The 18,211-nt window shown below is 41.2% G+C and overlaps 1 pseudogene; it reads left to right on the top strand.

Annotated features, from left to right (window-relative positions):
- The first annotated feature begins 552 nt into the window (after positions 1-552).
- On the top strand, positions 553-1,365 carry LOC142614609 (thaumatin-like protein; annotated as a pseudogene).
- Positions 1,366-18,211: the final 16,846 nt, after the last annotated feature.

Here is an 18,211-nt window from a genome sequence, read left to right as displayed (position 1 = left end):
AATGATTCTTTCCCTTTTTTTAATATAATTTTACACCATTTTTTTATTTTTAAATCTATCTTAATTGATTGATCGGCAATCATCCTCAACCAAAATATTTTTAAATTAATAGTTGATGTCGTAGCTTTCAAGGTTGATAGGATACTTCCGCGAATAGTAGTGCATGAATTTGGAATGAACTAAAATATACATATTTTTTAAATGTTTCTGTGGCTGTTCAAAAATTGGGGGAAATTACGGATTATATAATTAAATAAATATTACACAATATATGATTGAAGTTCTAATATGACTCGCCAAGAGTCTTGTCGTTCTAATATGTATCGGCTTGATTATGTTACTGTGCTTTCTGTTAAAATAATAAACACACTTGTCGCAACACAATCCAACGCTCAAACACACGTAAAGGCTGTGTTCTTGAGCCTCCTTCATATGATTGATATATATATATACACACACACACATATATACACCTCTATTGCTTCCTTTGAATTAGAAAGACTCCAAATTTCACAACCAAAAGGCCATCTCTTCTAGCATACTTTATCACCAATGGCATTAAAACTACTTCACCTTCTCTTGGTTCTCTCTTTCATAGGTACAACAAAACAATTGCACCCACATAACTATATTTTTCGTTTTCCTTTCCTTCTTAATATATCTTGTAGTTCTTTTTGCATCAGGATATTATTCTAACACATAAATTCTTGGGGTGTTGATGCTGCCGTTTTTTCGTTACAAAACAACTGTGGGAACACCGTGTGGCCGGGGATCCAAGGTGGAGAGGGAAAAGCTCCACTAATGAATGGCGGTCTGCGGCTAAGACGTGGAGAAACTGTGAATATCAGTGCCCCAGAAGGGTGGTCAGGCCGGTTCTAGGGCCGCAGTTTGTGTTCATTTTATCAATCAGGCAGGGGTCACCGGAGACTGTGGTGGCAAATTACAATGTTCCAGGGCAGGCGGTGCACCACCTGCTACGCTAGCAGAGTTTACCCTAGATAGTCCTGTGGATTACTATGATGTTAGCCTAGTTGATGGCTACAATATGCCTGTCTCAATAATCCCTTTAGGGGTTTCAAGCTCATGTAAGCTTGCTAGGTGTGTTTCTGACTTGAACCAACGCTGCCCTAATGGCTTGGAAGTGAAGAGAAATGGACGTGTTGTTGCATGCAAAAGTGATGCTTGGAATTTAATAGGCCTCAATATTGTTGTACTGGACAATGCAGCAATGCTCAGACTCGCAAGCCTACAAGCTATTCGAATGTGTTCAAGGCTGCTCGTCCTACTGCTTATAATTATGCCTATGATGATCAGACAGGCCTTTTTACTTGTGATGGAGCTGATTACTTGATTAGGTTTTGTTAAATTTTGTGCAAAAAGAAAGAAATCTATATATATGCATATATATAGATTATACTTTCTGCTGATCAGCTTATACTATTGCAAGAGAGGTTGCTGGTTCTTTTTCTTTTCTTTTCTTTTCCTTCTCTCATCAAATTGTCTTTAAATTTTAGTAATTCTGCAAAAAAATGGGAAGATTCCCTTATTCACAATCCTCATGTTTCTGCCTTGGATGTATTTGATGAAGCAGTATCTCGTCGGTTTGCTGGGATTCATCCAGATGGCTCCTGGAAGTACTCTGACGACCCTGCGGGAGCAAGAACTTACTCAAGTGGTCACCGGTGTGGTGTCTGCCACAACGCCACCGATGATAAAGTCAGTACCAAGGAAGATAATAATCGAAATGTCAATAAAAATGATTCAGGTTGTGATGCTGTCTTTTCTTGTACCTTGTATTGGTGTTGTGAGGGTTTTATATACCCTTGGGGATTATAGCCGTTGGAGTGTTAATGACTCCCTGATAACGTCTCTGGTGGAGTTATGGACTTTAATGCGTTCCCATCGGTTCGTCCAGCTGGTCTTGTAACGGTTGGAGCTTTATTGGCAGCATTGAATGGCATTAATTCTTTTTGATGACGCGGATGCTAGTCATGTTCGTCCGTGAAGGCAGCTTCGTCTATACTTATCTTCGTCAGTTCCATATTCGTCAGTACCATCAGATGCCCCCCGGGCTTCATGGTCGTCAGTGACGATCGTGGAAGCCGAACAGTTTTTTTTTTTTTTTGCCCTTTGGGATTTCGTGCCGCATTGAATACGTTATGGCGGCGTTACGTGGGTTGTGGCCACGTGGCGTGATGTGGTTGGAAAGGGACTAACCCTTGGGTTTCCCGCCGATTTTCGGTTTTCACCTCTATTTGGTTTTTAAACTCCTTTCTTTGTACTTTACTTTTCATTTTCTTTCAAACTCCAGTTCTTCTCCTCTAAGCACCCTCTTCGTACATTTCTTTGCTTCTTTTTGGTTGTTTGCTTGGCTGTTGGGCTTCTCGCTTCTTCGAGGTAAGCTTCTTCTTCCTCTCCCTTCTTCTTTTTTCCTTCTTCGCAAGTATCTGATTTTTGTTTTTTTTTGTTTCTTGGTTCTTTCTGTGTTTTTGTTTGTTTCTCCCCTCTTTTTTGTGGGAATTTTAGTATTCTTCTTTTTAGACTGGGAGTTCATGGTCAGTAATTTAGAGGTTAGGGAAGCTTGTCCTTCAATTTCTTTTCTCTTTGCTCGCTTAGGGGGGTCTTTAGGCGCTTTTCCCAATTTGAGGGGTTTTGTTTCTGAGGGTAGCAGTTTAGGTGTTGTTTTGGGTGATTTATTTCCATTGCTCCGAGAGTCCGTCGATTGGTTTGAAGGCTTGGTGAAGAAGCTGCAGTTGATGTCTGAGGTTAGGTCTAGTGACCTCGATACTGGGTTGTCGTCTAGCAACGACCCTATGGAGGGAGATACGGCCGTCTCGACTTTTAGAGAGGTTAGGGCTTTTCATGCCCTCGTGGAGCCGTGCGGGTTAGATTCTGACGCCGTCAGTCGGTTTAGGGATAGGTTTCAGTTTCCAGAGCGGGTCCGTGTTCGTCGCCCCACTGACGACGATAGGGCTTGCCAGTTTTTCCCCGGTGAAGTGTGCTTCTACGAGGCCGCTTTCACTTGTGGACTTAGGCTTCCTGTCCACCCGTTTGTGATGGAGCTCCTGGCATATCTGGGGATTGCCCCTGGGCAGCTTATGCCCAATTCGTGGAGAATAGTGGTCAACTGTATGGAAATATGGTTGGCCGCTAACGGGGATATGATTAAGGTAAATGAGCTCGTTTATTTATACCGTCTAAAAGAGTCCAAAGAGTACGGGTATTACGAGCTAGTACCTTGGGAGAGAAGAACCAGGATCGTCAAGGGCTTACCTTCGTCCTTCAGGTACTGGAAGTCCAGATTTGTGTTTGTGTCTGGGGATGATTTTGAGACTCCCTCTAGCCAGGACTGGGGTGAGATCCCCAGGTTGCTTCGTCGGTGGGGAACCCCGACCTTAGGTGCGTCAGTCTCCTTTCTCGCTTTTTTTTTTTTTACATTTTTTTTTTTTGAGGTGATTGTTACTAATTTCCTTCGTTCTTGTGCAGCTAAACGAAGACCGAAGTTGAAAAGTAGGTACAAGGAGCGCGTCGAGGCGGCCATCACGTATTCCATGTCCATTGAAAACTGGGACGACTTGGTAGACCCGAGGACACTCACTTTCTACAACCTCGGCCCCGATCCGTCTCCCTACGTCTTTTGGAGCCTTGATATCGAGGGAAAGAAGAGTAAGCTTCTGAGTTCGTCGGTCTCGACCCTGAGGCTGTACTTGTTTGATTTGCTCTTTCTCTTATAAAATCTTTCCCTTTCGCAGAGATGACGACGAAATTCAACAAGGGTATGTATGAGAAAATGAGGTCCAAGAAAGACGAACCCTTGTCGAACCTCGGGAAGAAGGTGGTTCGTGTGAAAGGCAAAGTTGCTACCGTTACTCCGACGGCCTCGACCACACCCGTGGTTTCGGGTGCCGAGACGACGAGGACGGCTTCTCCGGCCACCTCGGTAGAAGAAATCCCGACACCTGCTTCCAAGAGGCCTCGTACATCGGATAGAGGAAAGGAGGCCGCCGGCTCGTCCACTATTTGGGATGACGAGAGGTTGGCGACGGATCGGGCTCATGGGGTCGTGAATGCTGAGGACCTGAAGGTGCTCTCAGGTTCGACTCCAGCTGAGTTGATGGGTCGTCACATCCATAAACTCGTCCAGGTAACCTGTTTGTTTCTCATGACGCCTCTACATATATGCCCCCCCTTTCTTATTTATTCCTTTGCATGCCCTTTTTTTTTTTTTTTTAGGTGTTGGGGGAAGCCGTCCATTTTTCAGTGGAGTATCAAGCTCAGGAAGCCAAGGTCGAGTCTTCGCTTTCTCGGATCAAAGTCCTAGAGATGGAGAACTCGAAGCTGAAGAGAGACCTGATAGCCGCGATGGAGGACGTTCACCAATACAAGGACGAGGTCAAAAAGCTAGGTGACGATCTTAAGGTTGAGCAGCAGCTAGTTCTGGAAAAGGACGAGCAGCTTGCAGCCGCGAAGGAAAAAATTAAGGTCGTCGCCTCTAGGGCCATCGAGGGCTTCCAGCAGACCGAAGAGTACAACTCCGTGCTCTTCAGTTGGTACTTTAAGGGGTTCGAGCTCTTGAGGAGGTATTGCATCAAGCATCCTTCCGGGGTAGATTTGGAGGCGCTGGATATGGAGGAGGTCGACAAGGAGATCTCCGCTGACGAGGCCGCCCAAGCCGCCGCCGCCGAAGCTCCTTGGGACGTTCCTGATGCTCGCGTCATCGATGCCCCTGCCCTCGATGCCCCAGCTGAAGACGATGCCGATCCGGATGTTTAAACCTGTTATTAAGAAATTTCTTTCTTTTTCTTTTTTTTTTTGAGGTGCCTGGCATGTTTTTCAGGCTCAATTTCCTGGACAACTACAAATTTTCATGTGTATTTTTAGCCCAGTGTTTATGGGTTTTTTTTTTTTTTTTGAACAATGGCCTTTGGTTTTAGGCTTTTATAATATCGTATCTACTTGGACATATTCTCCTGTATGTCAAAATTTTTTTTTTTTTGCATTCATCTTCAATGTATGTTCATCCGGTGGGAACGTCACTGCTTAAGCTTTCATCTGTACTTAGGCGCATTTTTTTTTACTTTTGCCTTCGTCAGTAATGTACATCCGTCGACGCGGAACCTCTGTACTTAGGCATTTTTTTTATTTTTGCCTTCGTCAGTAATGTACATCCGTCGATGCGGAATCTTATTACTTAGGCATTTTTTTTTATTTTTGCCTTCGTCAGTAATGTACATCCGTCGATGCGAAATCTTATTACTTAGGCATTTTTTTTTATTTTTGCCTTCGTCAGTAATGTACATCCGTCGATGCGGAATCTTATTACTTAGGCATTTTTTTTTATTTTTGCCTTCGTCAGTAATGTACATCCGTCGATGCGGAATCTTATTACTTAGGCTTTTTTTTTTTTTTTTGCCTTCGTCAGTAATGTACATCCGTCGATGCGGAATCTTATTACTTAGGCAATTTTTTTGTTTTCCGGGTCTCCGGGACTTAGTACCTGTACGAACACATTATTTGAACCATTATTTTATTAATTTTGGCGAATTGGTACATTCTCGATTTACATCTGTGGGTGGTATTTCTTCAAGTGTTCTATGTTCCAAGGTCGTGGGAGTTTCTGTCCGTCTAGGGTCTCCAAGTGATAGCTACCTTGTCGGGAGTAGTGCACGACTTTGTAAGGTCCTTCCCATGTGGGACCGAGTTTCCCGTGGGCAGAGTTTCTAGTTGCAGTCGTCACCTTACGTAAGACGAGGTCGCCAATTTCTAGTCTTCTGAGCCTGACCCTTTTGTTATAGTATTCAGTCATCTTCTGCTGGTACTTCATTGTCACGTTCGAGGCTTTGTCCCTTACCTCGTCTAAGCAATCCAGATTGATTCAAAGCTGGTCGTCATTGTTCTCCTCGCGGAATACTTCTCGCCTGGTGCTGGCAATACCCACCTCGACTAGGATTACTGCTTCAGTGCCATAAGTGAGCCTGAAAGGCGTCTCTCCCGTGGGGGTTCTTGCTGTTGTCCTGTAGGCCCACAAGACATTGGGCAATTCTTCTGGCCACGCACCCTTAGCTTCGTCTAGTCGTGCTTTGATGATCCTGAGCAGCGTTCGATTAGTTACTTCCGTTTGCCCGTTAGACTGTGGGTGCCCAGGTGACGAGAACTTATTCTTGATACCTAGCCCCGAGCAAAAGTCTCTAAATCCCTGGCTGTCAAACTGTCGGCCATTATCTGAAATAATCGTTTGCGGAATCCCAAACCTGCAAATTATATTTCTCCACACGAAGCTACGGGTTCTCGCCTCTGTGATTGCTGCTATTGCTTCTGCTTCAACCCATTTAGTGAAGTAGTCGATAGCGACGAGCAAGAATCGTACTTGTCCTTTTCCCAGGGGTAATGGGCCGACGATATCGATCCCCCATTGTGTGAATGGCCAGGGGGAGGTAATCGTTGTCATCTTTTCTGCCGGCAGCCTCTGGACGTTCCCAAACCTCTGGCACTTATCGCACCTCTTGACGAGCTCCATAGCGACTGCCTACATAGTTGGCCAGAAATATCCTGCTCTAATAACCTTGCTTACCAAGGATCTGGGCCCGGCGTGGTCTCCGCAAATCCCTTCGTGGATTTCGTAGAGGACGTACTTAGCTTCTTCCTCGTCGATACACTTCAAATAAGGCAAGGAGAACCCTCTTTTGTATAAGGTATCATTCAAAATTGTGAATCTGGCCGCCCTTGCTTTAATCTTCCTGGCCTCCATTGAGTCATGAGGGAGATGCCCGTCTTGAAGATATGAGACGATCGGTGCCATCCAACCACCTATGTTCTGGATGGGGAATACCGGGACTTCCTCGATGCTAGGGTATTTCTGAATTTCCATGAGGATCTCATTGTTCGATGGTTCTTCTTCGGACGAGGCCATTTTTGCGACCTCGTCCGCCGCTGCATTCTGGTTTCTTGGGATCCGGACGAAATCCAACTTGTCGAACCCACGAGCTAGATGTTTAATCAGCTTGAGGTGTTTCTGCATCCTTTCTTCCTTCGCCTCATACTCTTCCCTGATCTGCCCTATTGCCAGTTTCGAGTCGCTCTGAATAAGCAGGTTTTTAATCCCGAGGGCTTTGCCAAGTCTCAGTCTCGTCAGTATGCCTTCGTACTCAGCCTCGTTGTTGGTTGCCAGGAATTTTAATTGGAGTCCATATTGGAGTTTTTCTCCATCGGGGGTGTTTATAATGACCCCTACTCCTCCCCTCTTTTGGGTTGACGATCCGTCAGTCTGAATCGTCCAACGTTCCACCTCATTTTTGTCGTCGTCATCGTCTAGAAGGGTGAACTCCGCTATGAAATCTGCCAGAGCTTGCGCCTTGATGGCCGTTCTAGGATGGTATTCGATGTCGAACTGGCTGAGTTCGATTACCCAATGGACCATTCTCCCAGCTGCTTCAGGCTTGTTCATGGATTTCCTGATGGGTTGATCCGTCATTACAAGGATAGGGTGTGCTTCGAAGTATGGTCGTAGCTTTCGTGAAGCCACTATTAGGGCCAAAACAATCTTCTCAATCCTGGGATACCGGGCCTCTGCTCCTTGGAAGGCTTGGCTGACATAGTAAACTGGGAGCTGTTTCTTATCTTCCTCCCGAATTAAGGCCGCACTGACGGCCGTGGCTGATGCCGCCAAGTATAGAGAAAGGTTTTCCCCTGCTTTTGAGGGACTCAAGATGGGTGGGCTACCGAGGTAACGCTTCAGCTCTTGAAAAGCTGCCTCACATTCGTCAGTCCAGGCGAAGCCTTGCTTCAATGTTTTGAAAAATGGGAGACATTTATCCGTCGCTTTAGAGACGAACCTATTGAGTGCAGCTATCCTTCCTGTGAGCCTTTGGACATCCTTGACAGTCTTGGGTGATGCCATGTTGAGTATTGCTTGCACCTTCTCTGGGTTTGCTTCTATTCCTCTCTGGGATACCACGAACCCTAAGAACTTTCCTGAAACTACTCCAAACACACATTTACTAGGATTGAGCTTCATCTGGTACCTTCGGAGGGTGTTAAATGTCTCTCCCAGGTCGTCCAGGTGTGTCAACTTTTCTTTGTTCTTGACGAGCATATCGTCCACATATACCTCCATATTCCTCCCAATTTGCTTGCTGAACATCTTGTTTACCAGTCTTTGGTACGTTGCTCCTGCATTCTTTAGTCTAAAGGGCATTACTTTATAGCAGTAGAGTCCTTGACTTGTGATGAAAGCAGTTTTTTCTTGATCTTACTCAGCCATTTTTATCTGGTTGTAACCTGAAAATGCATCCATGAATGTTAGTAATTTATGTCCAGCCGTAGAGTCTACCAACTGATCGATCCTTGGCAGGGGAAAAATATCTTTCGGACAGGCCTTGTTCAGGTCCGTGAAGTCTACACACATTCTCCACTTTCCATTTGCTTTCTTCACTAGCACGACGTTGGCCAGCCATTCGGGATAGTAAACTTCTCGGATGAAGTCTGCCTGCAACAATCTGTTAACTTCCTCCTTGATTGCCTGGTTTCATTCGGGGGCGAAGACCCGTCGTTTCTGCTGGACGGGTTTTTTCTCGGGATCTGTCTTCAACTCGTGCTGGATTACCTGGCATGGTATACCCGGCATATCTTCGTGACTCCATGCAAATACGTCCAAATTTCCTTTAAGGAAACAGACGAGTTCATTCCTCATCTCGGGGCTTATGGTTGTACCTATCCTCGTCACCTTTGAGTTTTCCCCCTCAACGAGTTCCACTGTTTCCAGGGCTTCCATGTTGTCTTCTTTTTCTCTCTCGATCGTCCATGTGTGGTTTTCTCCTGCAGCCAACACGGCCTGGTAGCATTCTCTGGCCAAAACTTGGTCTCCTTTTACCTCATCGACTCCGTCTTCGGTTGGGAATTTTATCTTTAGGCAGTAGGTGGACGTTGCTGCCTTCCACTGGTTGAGAGTGGGTCTCCCAATGATCACATTGTATGAAAAGGGGCAGTCCATAACCAGGAAGTCCAGATGACGGGTCTGCTGCTTCGGGTAGGCGCCTATCGTGACTTTTAGTGTCACAATGCCCTTGGGGTATACCCTGTCACCGCTAAAGCTGACGAGGGGGGACTCAAATGGGCGCAATCTACCAGGATCTAGTTTCAACTGTTGGAAGGCCGATAGGTACATGATGTCTGCAGAGCTACCGTTGTCGACGAGGATCCTTTTAGTGTTGAACCCTTCAATTGTGAATGCTATCACCAGAGGGTCGTTATGGGGCTACCTGACTCCCCTTGCGTCCTCTTCGCTGAAGAATATATCTTGGTTCGTCCGTCTTTGTTTCAATAGGGGTTCCATATGGACACTGTTTACTTGTCTCTGGCATGCTTTCTTGAGGGACTTGTATGATCCTCCCATGATAGGTCCTCCTGCTATTGTGCTTATCTCCCCGATTACCTCTTGTGGTTGAGATTGACGACTCTCGTTCTTGGACGAGGGCTCTTGTTGGCTCGTGTCGCCCTCCATGAATCTGCTGGAGTCCGCCTTCTTTACGTACTTCTGAAGTTTTCCTTTCCGTATCAATTCTTCTATCTGTCCTTTCAGATCTCGGCAATCTTCTGTGTAATGGCCGTGATCCTTGTGGAATCGGCAGTATTTGCTTTTGTCCAGCACACTTGGTGACGAGTGCAAGGGCCTCGGCCATTTTAGGTGGTGTTGGTCTTGGATCTGTGTCAAAATCTTATCAACAGGCATAATTAGGGGTGTGAATTTTACCGGTCGTGGAGCTTTCTCATCTTTTCGTCTGTCAATGTCACCTCCTCGGCGGCTTGGGCGCTCCCTCTTTTTTCCTCTGCGTTCGTCTTCCTTCCTTCCATCTCTCTTTGGCTTTTCCTTGTCTACGATGGCCGCCAGTGCGTCCTCAGCATTCATGTACTTTTGAGCTTTCAATAGCATCTTCGCCATTGTCCGGGGCAGATTTTTTGCCAACGAGACGACAAATTCCCTGGACTTAAGCCCTGCTTTAAATGTTGTCAACTGGACCTTATCGTCCTCGTCTTCCACCTCTAGGGTCTTTTGAGTGAAGCGTTTCACGTACGACCGCAAGGTCTCTTTTTCTCCTTGCTTAATAGTGAGTAGGTGATCCGCTGGTCTCTTGGGGCGTTGTCCCCCGATAAAATGGCGTAGGAAAGCATTACTTAACTGCTCAAAGTTGTCAATGGACGAAGTGGGCAATCTCGTGAACCACTCTCGTCCAGCTCCCTTCAGCGTAGTGAGGAATGAACGACACATGATCTCATCAGGGGGCTGTTGAAGGCCTAAGGTCGTCTTGAAGGTGTTAAGGTGATCTTGGGGATCTTTGAGCCCGTCAAAAGGCTCAAGCTGAGGTGGCCGAAATTTAGCTGGTACTGGTCGTTCTAGGACTGCCATGGTAAAAGGGGAGTCCGTCGCTCTGACCATTTTATACAGGCTTCGATCGGTCTTTTCTTTTATGGCATTTCTTAATTCATCCATCTCCTTCCTCATCTCTTGGAGGATGTCAGAATGCTGCTCCTCTGGGGTTACCGTTCTCTGTCGGTCACTTCTTCCATGGCTATCCCCTTCGTCCTCTTGGACAGCTCTTGACCGGTTCTCTTCTTGCTGTAACCTCTGTCTCATCTCTTGATTCTGTCTGGTAAGTTCTTCGACGGTGGCTGCGAGATTTCGGACTTGCTGCGCCAAGGCCGCTGAGTCCTGGTTAGATTCCATCTGGAGCTGGTAGGAACCACGTTCTTGTTGTATGAGAAAGTCGATTTCCCACAGACGGCGCCAAACTGATGAAGCAGTATCTCGTCGGTTTGCTGGGATTCGTCCAGATGGCTCCTGGAAGTACTCTGACGACCCTGCGGGAGCAAGAACTTACTCAAGTGGTCACCGGTGTGGTGCCTGCCACAACGCCTCTGATGATAAAGTCAGTACCAAAGAAGATAATAATCGAAATGTCAATAAAAATGATTCAGGTTGTGATGCTGTCTTTTCTTGTACCTTGTATTGGTGTTGTGAGGGTTTTATATACCCTTGGGGATTATAGTCGTTGGAGTGTTAATGACTCCCTGATAACGTCTCTGGTGGAGTTATGGACTTTAATGCGTTCCCATCGGTTCGTCCAGCTGGTCTTGTAACGGTTGGAGCTTTATTGGCAGCATTGAATGGCATTAATTCTTTTTGATGACGCGGATGCTGGTCATGTTCGTCCGTGAAGGCAGCTTCGTCTATACTTATCTTCGTCAGTTCCATATTCGTCAGTACCATCAGTATTGTCATGTGTTGTCTTACTAATATATATAATTATGTAATATTTGACAATTTTAGCTATAGAAAATCATACTTGGTTCCCCCCAAATTGAATATCAACCAAAGTTTTAAAAATTGAACCAGACCGGCCGGTCTAACAGGTTAAACTAGGAAACAAAAACTAGTCTAGTCCAAAAAAAAATGCTTAAAATTTACTCCCTATAAAAAATGCTTAAAACTAGTCTAGTCAACTCCCTAGAAAATTCAAAAATTACTTGCAAAAAAAAAAAGCAAAGAAAAAGAATCCCTCAAATTACATATGTGTGGCTCTCTAGTGACCCCTTTCCAAAACAAAAACAAAAAAAAAATTTTATTATTATTATTAACAAATTACACAAACAAATCTTCTGATTATATTTTAGAGCAAAATCTAGTTTTGATTATATTCATGATTGAAAATTTCCATTTCATCGTGGTAATTGTAATTGGAATAGTAAGTATAACCACTATATAAACAAATTTGGCACATATAAAACTCTCCCATTCCAATCTTTAGTTACTATTTGCAAAAATTTAATGGTGTTTAAATTTGAGCTAGCATTATCCATTGTCAAAATGAATATGTCATCAGTACCTTACTCACTCAAAGATATCTCAATCTTTCGACCTATAGTCCCCTCCTTGTAGTCTTCAACTTGACAAAAATTTAAAATTCTCTTATGCAACTTTCAAACATCATCAATATAGTGACATGTGAGAAACATATAACTCAAATTTTGAATAGAAGTCCATGTGCCCATAGTACGACACACCCTACAACCCTTCAAGGATTTCGTTAACTTCTCTCTCACTATTATAAATGTCAATTACATTTCTAGCTACTATTTGAGGAGAAGGGATATTCTTTAGACGGATCTTAGGTTGTAAGGTAGTTACATATTCCTTAAACCTATACCCCTCAACATACCTAAAAGGCAACTTATCAATTATAATCATTTCGGAAAAGCCTTTCTAGAAGCTACAACAATAAAGGTTCTTGACACAAGTTGGAACCCTTCTTTTCCATCCTTTTTGAGTTCAAAAGCAAGGTTTTCTTCCCTTTAAGTAGATCTTCTCTATTGGGTTCTTGGGACAATTTGGCACATGAGCTAACAAATTACTAATACCACAACTCTTACTATTAGCACGATAGGATTTTTGGCAATAATTACAAATAGCCTTAGTAACCTTTTTCTACCTTTATTTTTTCAAAATGACCAAAAATAATAGAATTTTTCCTACCACTACCAGTATCACTAACAAGAACTGTCTTACTCACTTTGCTAGGTGGAACTGGAGGCAATTCAACAGTAGAAGTAGCTTTAGTTTGAGTAGCAGCAGCTTCAGCTTTTAAGTGGCAATAATACCATCACCTTGTGTACCAACTGATGTTTGGATAGAGGACGCATTAGTGGAGGTTTCTATGACCTAAAATATCAAATATAAGTATTAATAAGCTAGAACAAAAAGGACAATTGATAGTTATAATAATAATAATAACCATACAAACCAAAAAGGAAAAATAGTATACCACTTATGCAAAAAAAAAAAATTACACAAATCAAAAACAAAACAAAAATAAAGGAAAATAAAAGCTTAAATACAAACAGTAACAGTATCCTACTTACACACCCAAAAAAAAAAAAAAATCTCAAATATAAACAGTAACAGTATCCTACTTTAGACACTACATTTTGTACCCATTAATAAATTTTGATCCCCGTCTCCAATGGCGAGGTTGACATATGTTAACCAAGGGTAATTAAAGATTTCACAATACTTTGAAAGTAATTACAACTCAAGAATACTTAAATCACTTTAAAATCGATATTGAAAATTACCTTTGCTCACTGTTTTGACCATAACTTTTAATCTACAAATAATTTTTGAGTGAGGTTTGTTTCATTGAAACGTATACAACCCAAGCTTCAATTTGAATATAAATTTTGCCTGATTTAAACTCATATTTAGTGAGTTATGACTTTCTGAAATTGGGCCAATTGGGCAGTACGATTTTCTAAGTTTTAAAACCTCATTTTAAGGGCCCAAAACACAATGCTTTAATGTGGGCCGGCCCATGGACCCTTGAGAATGTCCAAAGGTCATTAAAAAGTTTGAAACCCCTAATTTTAATTTATAAAATACTCATCTTATGCCTTCAATCAAAACCCTAGCTAGAGAGAGTTATTTTTTTGCCTCCATCTTCTCTAAAACCCTAATTCTCTTTTCCAAAACTCCCACACAGCACCTTTGCACGTTTTTTTATAAATTAAAAACCTCTTTAGTTAGTTCTAAGGCAAAAACTATTTTCCCAATTTGATTTCTCAAAACCTTTTTCAAAATTAATCTTGTTCTTGAGTTGTGATTATCAAAAACTATTGTATTCTTTAATTCTCTTGTTCCCTCAACTTAATCTTTGTGTTGTAGGCACTAAGGGGCTCGTTAAACATCAACCACATTTGTTTCCATAAGCAAGGTGAGTCTCCCTTCATGGCTTTTCCTTGAATTGGATATTTTATAACTTCTTCTTGTTGTTCTTAATTGATTTATATGTTGTATATTCTATACAAATATGATTTTATTCTGTTTTCCTTAGTTTTCATTTCTACTTTGTTTCTGTGTTTCTGAGTTTCTGGGTTAGGGTTTATGAGGGCATGTCTACGCATGCATAATTCTGTATGCGCACATAGGCTTGAAGTATGTGTACGCATACAACTAACCCGCATATGCATACTTATGTATGCGCACACATACTTCAGCTCAAAAACCCTAATACAAGTTTTTCTACTTCTTTTTCTTTATTTCCTTGTGTCATATGCCTCTATTTTGACTACTTTTATGTTTTTGAGTCTCTGATCCTTTGTTTAATTGCTTGTTTACCTTTAACATGCTAGATTAGGGTTTTCTTTTCTTTTCTTGCTTTAATACCATTCACATGCATTCACATGCATTCACATGTCCGTTCATGAATGCATAGATGCTGAGATGCAATAAGGTAATTCATGCATCCACATGAACATGCATTGGATATATATTCAATGATGAGTTGAACATGCTTGGTTGGATGATGTCTTCTTGATATCTAGATTGCAATCACATGTTTCTTTGATGTTGCCTTGTTTATGTTTCTGCCCTTGTGATATTTTGTTGTTTACTATCTTGGATGAAATGATATGATATGCATGATAGATGTATGTTATACTTGATGTGAATTACCATGATAGATGTATGTTAGGGTTTCTGGAATGATTGATTTCATGTCGATTGCTAGATGTATGCTAGTTTGTGTGTGTGAGTATAGATAACAATATTGAATGAGCCTTTAATGATATTAAGACGTAAGATACAATGACTAGAAACCGACCCACAGGTCATGTAAAGTTAGGCGCCTAACACCTTCTCATCCCTATTAATTACTTAGAAGTTATACCACGCACCATTGGCGCGATGGTCACTCTATAAGTATAAGTGCTTGTGGGGTGTGGGGGGACAAGGATCGAGGTTCAAGTCTTCAAAAGGGAGTTTCACACACATATACACATAGATTAGGCTAGAATAGAATTTCTATCTTGTATTAAAAAAAATACTTGGAAGTTAGAAGTTGCATAGTCAATGTATAGTCCACTTCCAACTTCTAACTATTGCAACTTCCAACTTCCAAGTAATTAATGAATATATTAATGCATGATAAATGTATATTATGCTTGATATGAGTTACCATGATAGATGTATGTTAGGGTTTCTAGAGTGATTGATGTCATGTTGATTGCTAGAGTATGCTAGTTTGTATGTGTGAGTATAGATAACAATATTGAATGTGTCTTTAATGAGATTAAGACGTAAGACACAATGACTAGAAGCCGGCTCACGGGTCAGGTAGAGTTGGGTGTCTAACACCTTCTCATCCTCATTAATTACTTGGAAGTTAGAAGTTCCACCACGCACCATTGGCACGATGGTCACTCTACAAATATAAGTAATTGTGGGGTGTGGGGTGTGGGGTGTGGGGGGATAAAGGTCGAGGTTCAAGTCTCCAAAAGAGAGTTTCACATACATATACACTTAAATTAGGTTAGAGTAGAATTTCTATCTTGTATTAAAAAAAATTACTCGGAAGTTCCACCACGCACCATTGGAGCGATGGTCACTCTACAAATATAAGTGATTGTGGGGTGTGGGAGGATAAAGGTTAAGGTTCAAGTCTCCAAGAGGGAGCTTCACACACATATACACTTAAATTAAATTGGAGTAAAATTTTCTATCTTGTATAAAAATAAAAATAAAAAATTACTTGGAAGTTAGATGTTGCATAGTCAATATATAGTCCAATTCCAACTTCTAACTATTGCAACTTCCAACTACCATGTAATTAATGAATATACTATGCAATAGTATATTTATTAATATGCTGTAATAACTCTTGTAATGGAATAATTATTCATGTGTAATAGCAATTCGGTCATTTGGTTTCATCTTTATTACATGAATTAGTTATTACATTGGAATAACTATTCTTTAAATTGAAAAATAGTTATTCCTCTTTAAAATTGATGTAATAGCTATTCCTTGTACATATAATAGGTTTTAAAATTAGTATATTTCCAAAAATATAAATTTTCCTAATATATCATCATTTACAAGCTTTTCATATGAAACAACCAAACTTATAAATAGTAATAGTTATTCAATTACAATGTTTTTTATTCCCAGTAATAAAAATTACTATTTCTAATGTAATCTACATTCAGTGTACCAAATGTACCCTTAATGACATGATGGCAAAAGGAAAATGACCAAACCACACATTAGAGCTTATGTACTTGCATCCAAAATCCATGTAATTGACTTCAGGAGCTTAAACATTAATTTGACTCCCCCTGACTATATGATTAGGGGCTGAGTGTTGCTTTGATTTTCCTAAGCTTGTGAGGGATTAAAGGATCCTAATCCAATGAGGTTGCATCACTACAAAAAAAGGACCTATATCAACGCTTTAAAACTGCCATTATGGATTTCTAAACTGTTGGCATAGGTCCAGTTGGGATATGTTGGCTTTTTAAGTGTTACAATAGACCAAAGGGGATATACCAATGCTTTCCAAACCACCACTATAGGTCCCAGCAGTTTTGTGAACCAATACCGATGATTTTTACAAATGTTGGAATAACCCGAACAAACTAATACGACGTTTTGAAACTACCACTATACCTCCTTTTAAAAAAAAATAGGTCTAGGGCAAAGAAAGCCAGTTTTGAGAGAGAGAGAGAGAGAGAGAGAGTGTGTGTAGGGATTGCAATGGAGCTGGGCAAGGCTGAAGGATGGGGTCTTCGTCCCTGCTCTGCATGGTTTTGTCTTACCCCATGCCCGCCTCGCCCCACATGACAAGAAAAATTTTCTCAGCCCATCCCTATCCCTTGGGGCCCCACGAAGCCCTGCCTCACCCCGTAAAACTCTACTTTTTGTTAATTTACACTACAACTAGTACAATTTTTTTAATGAAACCTATTTCATTAATAAAAATATACTTGAAATTACAACTAAATTTATCCCATCAAATCAAATCAATTTTTAGAAAAAGTTGAATAATATATCTAAGTGTTTAACAAGACAATCATAAAAAAATAATAAAAAAATCTCATAGTATAACACAATAAAATAAAGGCAGAGAACCACATTGGGTAGAATAAAATAGCTAATATTGATATGTTTATTTAAATAGTAGGGTTTTAAGGTATGAAAAAATTACAATTATAACCCTTAGCAACGCGGGGCGAGGCGAGGCGAGGCGAGGCGAGGACAAGGAGGGGCGGGGCGGGAAAAACCCGCGCGAGGTGAAACAAAGAGGGGCGGGTTAAGCAAACCCGGGAAAAATTGCCACCCTTAAGAGAGAGAGAGAGAGAGAGAGAGAGGGAGAGAGAACGCCTTATATGAACTAGTGGGAGGATGTTGGCAATGGGCTTGTATTATGGTCTAAGCCCAATAGCTAGGTACACTTATGAGCGGACGCCCAACATTTGCAAAAATACTGACTCTAGAGTTTATTGTAGATCTATTTTAAGTATATTATTCTTCAAAACAATAGTACAGAAAATTAGAAAATTCAGAAGAAAAAAAATTCCACTCTAAGTACTCTCTCTTTGTTTCTTGTGTGCTGTAGATCTCGTCTATCTAGGGTTTCCATTAGTCTATACCTAGGATTTGGTATGTGAAAGTCAGCAAGAGACATGAAAAGAGGTCGTATTTGATCTATTTATTCTACAACAATGTCATCACATGTGGATTTGGCACAACCACTTTAGGTATACACAAACTTTATGCTTATACAGACCCAAGTAATTAGGACCAAAGGAGGCCATGGCTTCCTTGCCCCCCATGGCCAAGCACCCCCCCCCCCCCCCCACCCCAACTCGTTTTGTGTTTTATGCAACTAAATTCCTTCAGTTAATAAAAAAAATCATAATTAGTAAAAAAATTAGGTGCAAATCGAAAAAGAAGGAGACTAATGGCTAATAAATAATTGATGATTTAAAAATTTACCGATAAACAATTATTTTGTTTATGTACTCTTGTTAATATTTTGTTAATATTGAATGGATACTAGTTTCATTTTTCATAGTATATTTAGTCTTAAATCTTAGTATATCTTACATTCTTGATAATAATAATAATAATAATAATAATTAGCTCATAGTTTGGCCCAATCAAAACTAAAATCTTAGTTTCGTTCCTCACTTTATATTTACATATATCAATTACGTGTTTTTCTCCAAAAAAATTTCGGGTTTGATGTTTTCCAACAAAAATCAATCACAATGCAATATTTCCCACTAATTCCATAACCCATTGTAGAAATTTATTTCCTCTATTCAATTTTTTCCTATTTTCTAGGACCTCTTCTTCGCAGGCACTAGTACATTAGCAGAGGCA

Source organism: Castanea sativa, chromosome 11 (assembly GCF_040712315.1).
Source record: "Castanea sativa cultivar Marrone di Chiusa Pesio chromosome 11, ASM4071231v1".
Classification (NCBI taxonomy): Eukaryota; Viridiplantae; Streptophyta; class Magnoliopsida; order Fagales; family Fagaceae; genus Castanea; species Castanea sativa.
Note: the sequence above shows the minus strand (reverse complement) of the source record. Positions and strands in the feature narration are given on the sequence as shown.